The 10,685-nt window shown below is 42.6% G+C and overlaps 1 long non-coding RNA gene across 4 annotated transcripts in view; it reads left to right on the top strand.

The window, feature by feature from the left end:
• The first annotated feature begins 357 nt into the window (after window positions 1–357).
• LOC124108020 (uncharacterized) overlaps window positions 358–10,685 on the top strand; it is a 31,648-nt gene continuing 21,320 nt past the window's right edge. For 3 of the 4 annotated variants that reach the window (XR_009228798.1, XR_006856588.2, XR_006856589.2), the window contains exons 1-2: window positions 358–1,120; window positions 7,225–7,358. This is a non-coding gene — a long non-coding RNA (uncharacterized LOC124108020). Of the gene's footprint in view, window positions 1,121–7,224; window positions 7,359–10,407; window positions 10,489–10,685 lie in introns of all 4 variants that reach the window. The other variant, XR_006856590.2, reaches the window with a different exon arrangement.

Genomic DNA, 10,685 nt, shown 5'->3' with positions numbered 1-10,685 from the left:
CTCTTTAAAGGTTTTGTAAAACTCTGCTGTATACCCATCCGGTCCTGGGCTTTTCTTAGTTGGTAGTCTTTTGATGGTTTCTTCTATTTCCTCAATTGATATTAGTCTGTTTAGGTTGTCTATATCCTCCTGACTCAATCTGGGCAGATCATATGACTTAAGAAATTTATCGATGCCTTCACTATCTTCTAATTTATTGGAGTATAAGGATTCAAAATAATTTTTGATTATCTTCTGTATTTCTGAAGTGTCTGTTGTGATATTGCCTTTTTCATCCCATATGCTAGTAATTTGAGTTCTGTCTCCTCTTCTCTTCGCTAGCATGGCGAAAATGGGCCCTGTACCCAAAGGTGAGGAGCTGTTCCACAACCTGCAGCCCCTGCTGATCTCTGTGCTTAGTGACAGCTCAAATAGCTGAGCTCCACTGTGTTTCCACTCTCGGCTTGGGTTGCTATGTGGCTGCTGCTGATGTCCAGGAGGACATCGTTTATGAGGACATGGAGACACTCTGTGGTACCCTGCGCACTCTGGCCACTGACAGCAACAAGTACCATGCTAAGGCCAACGCTCTACTTTCCGTGCTGTGCTGAACTTTGTTGAGGGCAGTGAATGCCAGGAAGAGACAATCCGCTTTGGACTGAAGTGCTCTATGTGGACAGCTGGGCTCAGCACCAGATCTATGCTGCCTTCAAGGATGTACTGGGTTCCGGCATGCACCACCACCTTCAGAACAATGAGCTTCTTCTTGACTTCTTTGGCCTGGGCCCAGTGCTGGTGCTGGATGACACTTCCCTGAAGGCCTGCAAAATTTCATGCTTTGAGAAGCACCTGTACAATGCTGCTACCTTCAAAGGCCTGACCAAGGCTCGCAGCCGTGTAAGGGACAAGTGGGCAGACACCCTGTGAGGCGGACCAGCTGAAGAGAAGTCTATCCACATTGTTGCCCATATTTTTACAGAAGAGAGTGCAAGAACTGGTCTCTGCCAGTGATTGTCACTTTATTTTTTTAATGGCAAAACCAAAAACAGATATAGGACAGATGAGTGAAGGGTCAGGACTTTTGGGACCCTGGCCTTTGTCCCCGCACTCAACTCTATGGCCTCTTCCTGCCCTTTCTCAGGTAAGGCCAAATGTGTGCCTCTCCCAGGGTAGTCAGTAGGGAAGCTACTGTTTGGCCCCTCTGTGATTATGTAATGATATAATGTGAGAGTGTATTGGCACCAATTTGTGTACTGCGTTGTGACTCTGGTAGTAGCAATCACAGTGAGCTGAGGCTCCACAAGTCGAAGGGCAGAGTCCCCAGCAAGGCTACCTTTACTTCAGATGCTGGCTGTATTACAGGGCTATTCAGGAGCCCTACATTTCTGACCAACTGATACTAATTTGGGGATTCATGTGACTCCCGCATAGAATTCATGGAATCCTGGTGATTAAAGTGCTGCTATAAAGGGTATAAACAAGGACAAACCAAATAATGAGATATACCAGGTGAAGTCTAGGAGGGTCTGAGCAAGGACCCTCTCCCTGTGGGATCCAGCACACCTTTCTCTTGGCCCATCACTGTATTCACCAAGCAGAAATGTCCACTGAGATTCAGTGTCCAGAACTTTTATTTTGGTTTCATTATGTAGATGTGATTGATTAAATCAATGGATGTGGGATTGAATTCAGTCTCCATCTCCCTTTACTGCCCTGAGGTTGGGCTGGTTAAAGCCCTAACTCATAGGAGTGGTGAACAACCTTCCCTCTCTTGCATCAGATCCAACCTGTTAGCAGAATCACAATTATGATACAAATAATGATAGTTGTATTATTTGTGAAATTTTAAGGATTTAGACTTCCTCCCAGAATCTAGGAGCAAAAGCCATTCATTTCTGCTTATTTAACACTTGTCATTTGAGATTGATTCATGTTTTCACTCAGGTGCTTACAATCATTCCAGTGGATACATGAGTCAACAGTGCATTCCTTTTTATTGCTGTGTGGTATTCCGTGGTATAGAGATACCACAGTTTGTTCCACCATTCAGCATTCCTTCAGGAACATAAGTATCCCATAAAAATCCCTTCTGGACCTTACATAAGGTGCATGTCAGTGGTTGATGTAGTAGTTGAAATATAATATAAGCTTATCTGCATTCTTCATGTTCTTTAGGGAGAGTCTGTCCCCTGCCTTAGCTAACTGAGAAAATCACTATACATGGTCATAATCCTAGGGGGAAAGCAACACAATAAACTGGTCATGACCAAAAAGAAAGACTTGTTTTGCATTAAATTTACTAAATTGCTCTAGTATTTAAAAATGTACTTGTGCACAATCTGGTTTCAAGGAACTGACAATACATTCTGTTCTGCATGGGAATGTGGCTACTGACCTAAAGTTCTAACTTATGAATAGGAAGACAATGAAGGCAGTTAAATGAGGGAGTCAGTTTAATAAGGTGTGTCAGGGTCTGAATAAATTACTCCCTGTGATTTCATGAGAAGCTTGTGGTGGATAAATTGTGCTCCACGATTCCCATTCCCCTATCCTGAGTTCTGACCTTTCTTTGTGAACACATGCTAATGTCCTGTGAATTTCTCAGGAGAAAAATTTTTAAGTTATGTTTGGTAGAGAACTGTAAGAAGCCATGGAAATATTGGGAAGTAGAGGTGGGAAGTGCTAGCTTACACACCTTCATTTGTGTGTGTTCTCATTCAACATGAGGGGGCCAAGCAGGGGTTCCACTGAGGGGGTCTTATATGGGAGATTCAGTGAGGAATAATTTCATAAGCATATGGGATTTTTTTCATGAGGAGATTCTTGTAAAATGAGTCATTCTTTCCATGTGGAGACCAAGGTGGTCTCATTGTTCTTATATCCTTTTGATTTTTAAACCTTGATGTTACAATTTCATAGGGTCTGATCCAGTGGGTTTTGCTTTCACCCCATCTGGAAAAAATGGGGTTTGTAGTCAATATGGTGGTTACATAGTGGCTGAGCTAGCCCACTTGCTTTGCATCCACATATTCCCACACTGAATAAAGGGGAAGGGACTCATGGGGAGCCACTGGCTGAACTAGAATTCTGATGCTAGGAATAGAGTCCAGCAAAGTGTTTTCCCTGTGTATTTCTCACAAGGATGGAAAATATCTAAGAGCTGTGAGTAAAGGGATGAATGCATGGGTTATACCATCTGAGAGATCCAATATTATGTTAACATTTTGAATAAATCTCAATCAAGATATGCTATTGTCTCTTAGTTGAGTCATACCAGTTACCCAAAATGGTGAGGCCCCATATGGCTGGACAACTTCTATTTTAAAACCTAAATCCAGTGGAAGCCAGAAAATCTGGTGGTCTTGCCCTGGGAGACATTTTATACATTTGATGTGATAATGAACTGGACTGATCAATAATGACCAAGTGGGAGCCTATAATGTGCCTATGTCTTCTGACTCTTATTATCAGGCCACCCCTGCCATACTGAGAGGTACCATAGCCCTGGCCATGTTTGTGACGTCTTAATATACTGATAATGCAATCATGTTTACAGGGTGGTAGAGTTGAAAGCCTCTTGGCACCGTTCCCAACCTCTTCCGTGCAGTGTTTGACAAGAAAAAGAAACATAGCCAAAGGCCTGTTGTATTCAAAAGAATTAAGTGGACTTTTCCCAACTGCTAGGGGATGTTCTTTACATACTTGAACTTTCCCTAATGATGGGGGTGTCACTGTTGTTCAGCGTGGTTACTCTGAGCACTCTTGACTCTATGCTGGTGGAATGACTCAGGATGGTGTCGTGGGAGAATGACCAACTTATTTTAAAATTAATTGTTAAAGCCAGGTATGCTGGTCCACCCCTGTAACCCCAGTAGTTTGGAAGACTAAACTTGAGGTCAGCCTGAGAAACCCATCCCCAAAATAAATGAATAAATAAATATATGAATAAATTTTCAGTGTAAAGAAAATCATTAAATAACCATCATTTGTGCTACTGTTAGAGGTGTATACTGAGGGTGTGTGTGTGTGTGTGTGTGTGTGTGTGTGTTGAGATGGGTCTTGTTATGTTGCCTAGTCTCTTCTCTTACTCTTAGGTCTTAATAATCCTCAAACCCCAGCATTCTGAGTATCTGGGATTACAGACATCCCTTACCTCATTTGACTCTCATTGTGATTTTTTAAAAAAATTTTAATATATTTTTTTAGTTGTATATGGATACAATACCTTTATTTTGTTTGTTTATTTTTATGTGGTGCTGAGGATCAAACCCGGTGCCTTACAGGTGCAAGGCAGTTGCTCTACCACTGAGCCAGCCCCAGCCCCTCTCATTGCGATTTTAAGTTGCGTTGTTATAATGGCTAAAGATGTTGTGCATCTTTACCTTTGCATGTTGGACTCTGCATTTTCTTCATGACAGTAATCTTATTATGACCTAGAAAAATTCCAAACTAAACACTGTCTTAGAAGAAGGAGGAAAACAAAAAAGATTATAACTGGGAAAAATGTCCAGGTGCAGTGGCATATACTTGAAATCTCAGAAGCTTAGGGGACTGAGGCAGAAGGATTGTGGGTTCAAAGCCACCCTCAGCAATTTAGTGAGGTCCTAAGAAATTTAGCAAAACCCTGTCTCTAAATAAAAATATTAAAAAAGGGATGAGGATGTGTCTAGGTTTAATGTTTAGTACCAAAAAAAAAAAAAAAGAAAATAGAAAAGAATAATGAAGTAGAGAATAGGAAAACATTGATAGAATCCATGAAATCCAAATTTGATTTTTTTGAAAAGATCAGCAAAATTAACCAACCTTCACCTTGAAGCAACAAGAACAAAAGGTATGACCCAAAATATAAGATTTGAACATGGGGTCATTCTGCCTAACAGAAAGAAAAGGCATCCCAATAGAGGACTGTGAATAATTTAGATGAAAAGATTCAATTTTCTGCCAGTTAATCAGCAGGAGGCCACAGGGGAGCACAAGTTCACCTTGCACAATGAAGGCAAGGATACTGCCCTGAGCTCCTATGGCCACTAGAGGATGCCGAATCCCGCTTACTGCCCCAGGTGGTGCACAGGCCTGTGGAGCCTGGGCCTGGTTTCCTTAGAACCCAGCCCTGGAAGCTTGTCCTCCACTTGTGTAGAGGGAGCCTCATCTTTGCCAAGGAGGTGGTATTTTGGAGGCTCTGATCCCCAAGGAAGGTGCTTTTGTTCGCCGCTGCTTGTGGACGATTTCTTAAGTAGGCCATTCCCAAAGGTTTGTTCTTTCCTTCCTCACATTGCATTCAGCAGCATTTGGACGAAATGACCCATTTATTTCAGGTGGAGGCTCGTCATAGCAGAGGAGGGAGGTGAGGTTTTGTGCACATGCAGGTGGTTTCTGGGGAGAAATCCCCAGGACACATACAGAAAAAGGGACACCTCCAATTGGGGACAGAATGGACCCAGTCCTGTAGCTGTACTGATGAGCTGTGAACATAGGACTTTCCAGGGTGAGGGGTGAGGAAGGCCAGGGGGAAGTGTCAGTGGGTGGTGACCCACTTATTTTTATAATTAATTAGAGTTTATCTTGTCCCCCAGGTGAAAGCAGTTGAAAAACAAGTGGCGAATTTAAAGGGGGTCAAGTAAAACTCATGACATTTTTTTTTGTTTCAATATTGCATTTATATCAAAACTATAATTCAATACAATTTTACTTTCCTGGGTTTTATGAAAGCAAATAATATGTTTTAAAGGGATACTTATTAGTTCTTCTCCTTCTCAATGGAGAGAATTATCATGTTTGACAATTGCTCATGACTCTGTGATGACTTTAAATAATTTTATATTAATTGGCACTGGGTAAAAAGCATCTTTCTCAGGACACTGCTGTGACTGTGATGCTCAAAAATAATATGTCAGAATGACTTCCAGGTGTGAAATGTATTTCACTAAGCAAAATTTGTCAATCACTTTTAGAAGATTCCCAAAATGATGGTGGTACTTTAATAACAACTATTGATATTTTATGTCAATAAAGGCCATTCATATGAAATGCTTACAGAATTTAATACAAAATCCAGTGATGGAGTATTTTGCACGAGATGTTTTTTGAATTAATTTTTTAATTATTCAATATCTGAAGATACTTTAATTTTATGTATCTCTAATGCAATGGGGGAAATTAGGATGCCTTAACATTCTGTACAAATTTTCCGTATGCAAAAAAAAAAAAAAAAAGTTTGTTGGCTGTGGTTGTGGCTCAGGGATAGAATGCTTCCTAGCATGTGTGAGGCTCTGGGTTCTATCCTTGCACCACATTAAAAATAAATAAATAAATAAAGTTATTGTGTCCATCAACAACTGAAAAAACCAATATTAAAAATTAAGTTTATCTAATTTCACCATCTTTCCTGTCCCCATGCCCCGTCCCCTCCCATCATTACCCTAGGTACATGTATGACTGAACATCTGGTGTGACTCTATGTTGTGTACAAGCAGAGATATGAAAAATTGTGCTCCGTTGTGTACAATGAATCAAAATTCATTCTGTGTCATGTATAACTAAATAGAACAAATTTTTGAAAAGAAAAAATCATGTTTATCTCCCTAAATAATTGGAACTTTGAGCCTTGGATCCTACATTATCAATTTTTATTTGCATTTGTCTTTGTTCATTTTCTAATTTGGAAAGTATATTATGTCTTGTAACAGTTCTTCTTCAAACATTCTTGAAGTTACTTTCTTTTCCTGTTAGCAAAAGCCTTCTAATAAGGAATGCAGATTTATTTTTTGGAAATTATTTTGTTGTTATTGGAAAGCCTATTTGACTTCCTCTACTTTTCCCCTAAAATACCAGCCCATATTGATGAATCGCAGAAATTATTAATTTGCCCAAAGAAGGATTGGATTTGGTGTAGGGAATTTCTTCAATTGATATGTCTAATGTTATTCCATACAATTAGATGGAATTTAATATATATTTCATTTGTTTAATATATATTTCATGTATATGAGCATGGATCAGTGTTGTTAATTTTGGGGGAAAATGTTTTGATTACAGTGACTGTCTCCTGGTGCCATCCAGTTGGGTAAATCCCAGCCTCTCATAATCCCTGAGCACTTTCCATCCTGTAAATCTCTACCAGATCAAGTGATTTCCTTGCACCTCCAGTCACTAAAACATGCCAGTAGAATCCCATAGAGCAGAGATCTGAGAATGAACACACAAACTCTGTCCAATTATCTTTCTGCTGTCCTCTGATGAACACAGGTGTGAACAGTCTCAATCAAGTTAAGTCTCAATCAAGTCAGAACCAATGCTGGAACCATCTTCTGGGGTCATGGACAGTGAACTGAAGGAGACATTCCAGTGTGGTGTGCAGCTTATAAGGAAGAGGGAGAGATGTGAGTGAATGCCCTTTTCCACAGAGTTGGGAATGGGGCAAAAGGCAGACAGTGTCAGGGTACCTAGCAGAAGAAGTGCTTTATGTGGAAAAGTAGAAATGAGATAACCCTGTGTCTCCCCAGCTGAGAGATCAGAGAAGTTTAGGGGAAAAAAAATTTCCTCCAAGAAAGTCATGTTCCAATATTGTTTTGGTTCCAAAAGAAGGACTTCAAATACTAATTAAAGTATGAAGAGGTCATTGTTAATTTTAGGATCACAGTCACCCCTTATGCTGGAGGATCTGTTCCAACATCCTCAGTGGATGCCTGAAACAGTGCAATTCCCCCCAGTTTATCTCATGGCCTAATGGTTGTCAAGATACTGATGGGTGGGTAGCCTATAGAGCATGAATCCATTGGACAAAGGTATGATTCACTTCATGGTCAGGATGGAGAGTGATATTGCCTGATTTCATCATTCTATTCAGAATGGTGAGCAATTTTAAAAGTATACATTGTTTATTTCTACAATCTTGAATTACATAGGTAATTCATGGATAAGTGAAAGAATAGAAAGTGAAATCACTTTTTATTTTAATTGATCTTAGATATACATGATGGTAGATTATATTTTAATATATTGTCTGCACATGGAAAGCAAAATCTTTGATAAGAGGGAACTGGTGCACTTTAGGCTTTTCCTTGCTATGACCAAAAGACATGACATGAAAAATGGACCAGGGATATAGCTCAGTGGTAAAGCGTACCCCTGGGTTCAACACCCAGCAACAGAAAATAAAAAAGCCAATAAACATAGACCTGTATGGCATTTACCCTGCTAAATAAACTTCTTCAGTCCCTTCCAACGTTATGTGATCAAAGAGAAATGAGACTGCACTGATTTGAAAAATGCAGACTAGGCATATCCCAGGGCTAGAATGATGAGGGGTTGCTGGGAGGGGAGATGGGAGTGGTTGTGGGTACCAGATTCAGGAAAATGTTCTGGAACTACATAGTGGAGATAGGTGCAGTGTTCTGAGAATGTACTTCATGCCAATAAACTGAATCTTTAACAAATAAATATTTAATTTGAAAAAGCTAATATTAAAAATATATATAAGTAAATAATACAATAAAAAGAATTAAAAATAAATGCCAGGAGAGGGCAAGAGCACCTCTGGCATGGGAATAGGTATAAGAGGGAGCTCAGTGGGTTTCGCTGGCGGAGGGGTCACCAGGAGCTGCTGGCCTGTAGATGACATTTCAGGCGTTTCCAGCTGTAGTGCTCTCCCAGATGGTGAAAATTGGCCAGTTGTCTCCTCAGTCACCAGAAGTGGCCCTGCATGTGCAAGCAGAGTAAAAGTTGCCAACTATCCATGTTCCTTCCAGGGACAAAATGCTTTCCACTGCCTTCCTCAGAGATCCACACACAAACGCACCCCTTGAGAGTGTCCCCAGAATGCATGCAGAGAATGACAGCTGTGCTTCTCATTGTTTCTGTCCTTCCCATGTTTCTGGAAGATGTGCTCTGCATGTCCAGCCCCGTCCCATCTCCATATGCTCACAGCCACCACCCAGACCTTCTCACATTTGGCCTTTCTCTCCATGGGCTCTGGGTTTTCAATAAAGCCCAGGATGTGGTGGTCTTCACCTTCCAAGTCATGGCCTGTCACATAGACATGGCAATGGATGTTCCGAGCAGGATTATGAAGCTGCTGTAATCCAATGAGTGAGGACACCACCCTAGAGGAATGCAGGCGGGGGGAAACAGCAGCCTGAGAGGCCTGGCCTTTCTGACCATGAGGTTGATACTCTTGTCACCCCACTGTTCAAAGGAGCAGGCTGGGCTCAGAGAGGTGCAGGGCCAGTTCGAGGGCTCACAGCTCTATGTGACTCTGTCACCCTGCGCAGGGCTTACCTTCCCCACATTAAGTCCATCTCCTCTTCGGTAGAGGGACCGGAAGGTGCTGGATGTGAAAGAGGAGTCATCATCTAGGCAGTCTGGCTCTAGGGTGTCCTCCAAGCTCTCTAGGGACTGTGCCTGGAACATATATAACATGCTGCTATCATCTACCTCTAGCCACCTCTCCCTTCTGGAATGGGACATGGAAGAGATGGAGAGTCAATGGCTGAAGTGTGACCCACCAGATGTATCTGGGGATGGTGTTCAGTGCAAAATCCAAAGCCCTAAGGGGATTGTCCCAGAGGGGGACAGGAGAGCCCCAGCACAACAATGGCTGGCAGAGTTCAAGTGGAATTGCTGAGGGAATAGTTGGCTACTTTAGCAGCTTCAGGCCAGTTTGTTTTATTTCAAGAGGTGGCAGCTCTGTGCATTAGGAGCATTATCCCCTGAGTCCCACCAGCACATCACCTTCTGGAGGTGAGAAAACAGGCTCATCCCGGATAGTTCTTGTGTGAGGACACCCAGGACATCATTCTCTGTGATGCTGTCAAAGTGGCTCCAGGAGGGAATGAGGTCCAGGTCACAATGCTGGGAAAGGCTGAATGGCTGTGGAAACTGAGTCCACCTGGAAGGTGGTAAAGTGCTGGGACCCCCAACACCTGTTCTGAGACTGTGGGGTGTGTTCCTTGATACAGCAAGTGACATAGAAATGGACTAAGTAGCAAAGTTCCTCGGATGTTTTGGCTAAATGTCCCCCTACTAATCCTGTTAATGTGTAAGACTTGGAGAGTGTGTGGAAGGACAGGCAGTTCACTGCCTCCTGGACACCTGGGTCTAGGAGTTATAATCAGCTGAATGGTGGGATGTAAATCTTCAGAGAAAGGAAGTGAGAGTGTCAATGTTACTGTTGTGATGTTGTCTCTAATATGGGGACAGTGACCTTGCATGTGGCCAAGGCCAAGGCTGGCAGAGAAGGTGGGGATGGGTGAGGAGTTGGTGCTCAAATTCCTTATGGTTCAGGACTCTGCCCCTCCACCTTCCAGCCCCACAAGGAATGTGTTCAGGGTGGTGTCTGGGCTCAGTATGGTCTTCTGTTCTTCTCTCGGCCTGGTCTGTGCAGGCCTCCCTGCTCCCACACTCACCCTGAGGCCAAGCTTGTTCCCACAGGTGCTTGGCCCTGGCACTTCCAGCACTGCTCTTGAGTGGAAGCCCCTCTTGCTGTCCTCCTTGAGAACCTGTGGAGAGCAGGTAAACAGAGAGCCTGGTAGCTGGCAGGGAGCCCCTGGTCCTGCCTGGCCTCTGTTCAGGGTGTTTCTGCCCCTAGTGGTGATCTCCCCAAATCTCTCGAAGACCCCGTGTCCCAGAGTTCTACCTTAGGAAGACAGGAGATGGCACTGGGGGCCAGAATGAGGCCTAGACACTCCCAATACCCACCTCCATCCCTG

The sequence above is a fragment of the Marmota monax genome, unplaced genomic scaffold (genome assembly GCF_021218885.2).
Source record: "Marmota monax isolate L192 unplaced genomic scaffold, Marmota_monax_Labrador192_F-V1.1 WCK01_AAM20220418_F8-fsc01921, whole genome shotgun sequence".
Classification (NCBI taxonomy): domain Eukaryota; kingdom Metazoa; phylum Chordata; class Mammalia; order Rodentia; family Sciuridae; genus Marmota; species Marmota monax.
Note: the sequence above shows the minus strand (reverse complement) of the source record. Positions and strands in the feature narration are given on the sequence as shown.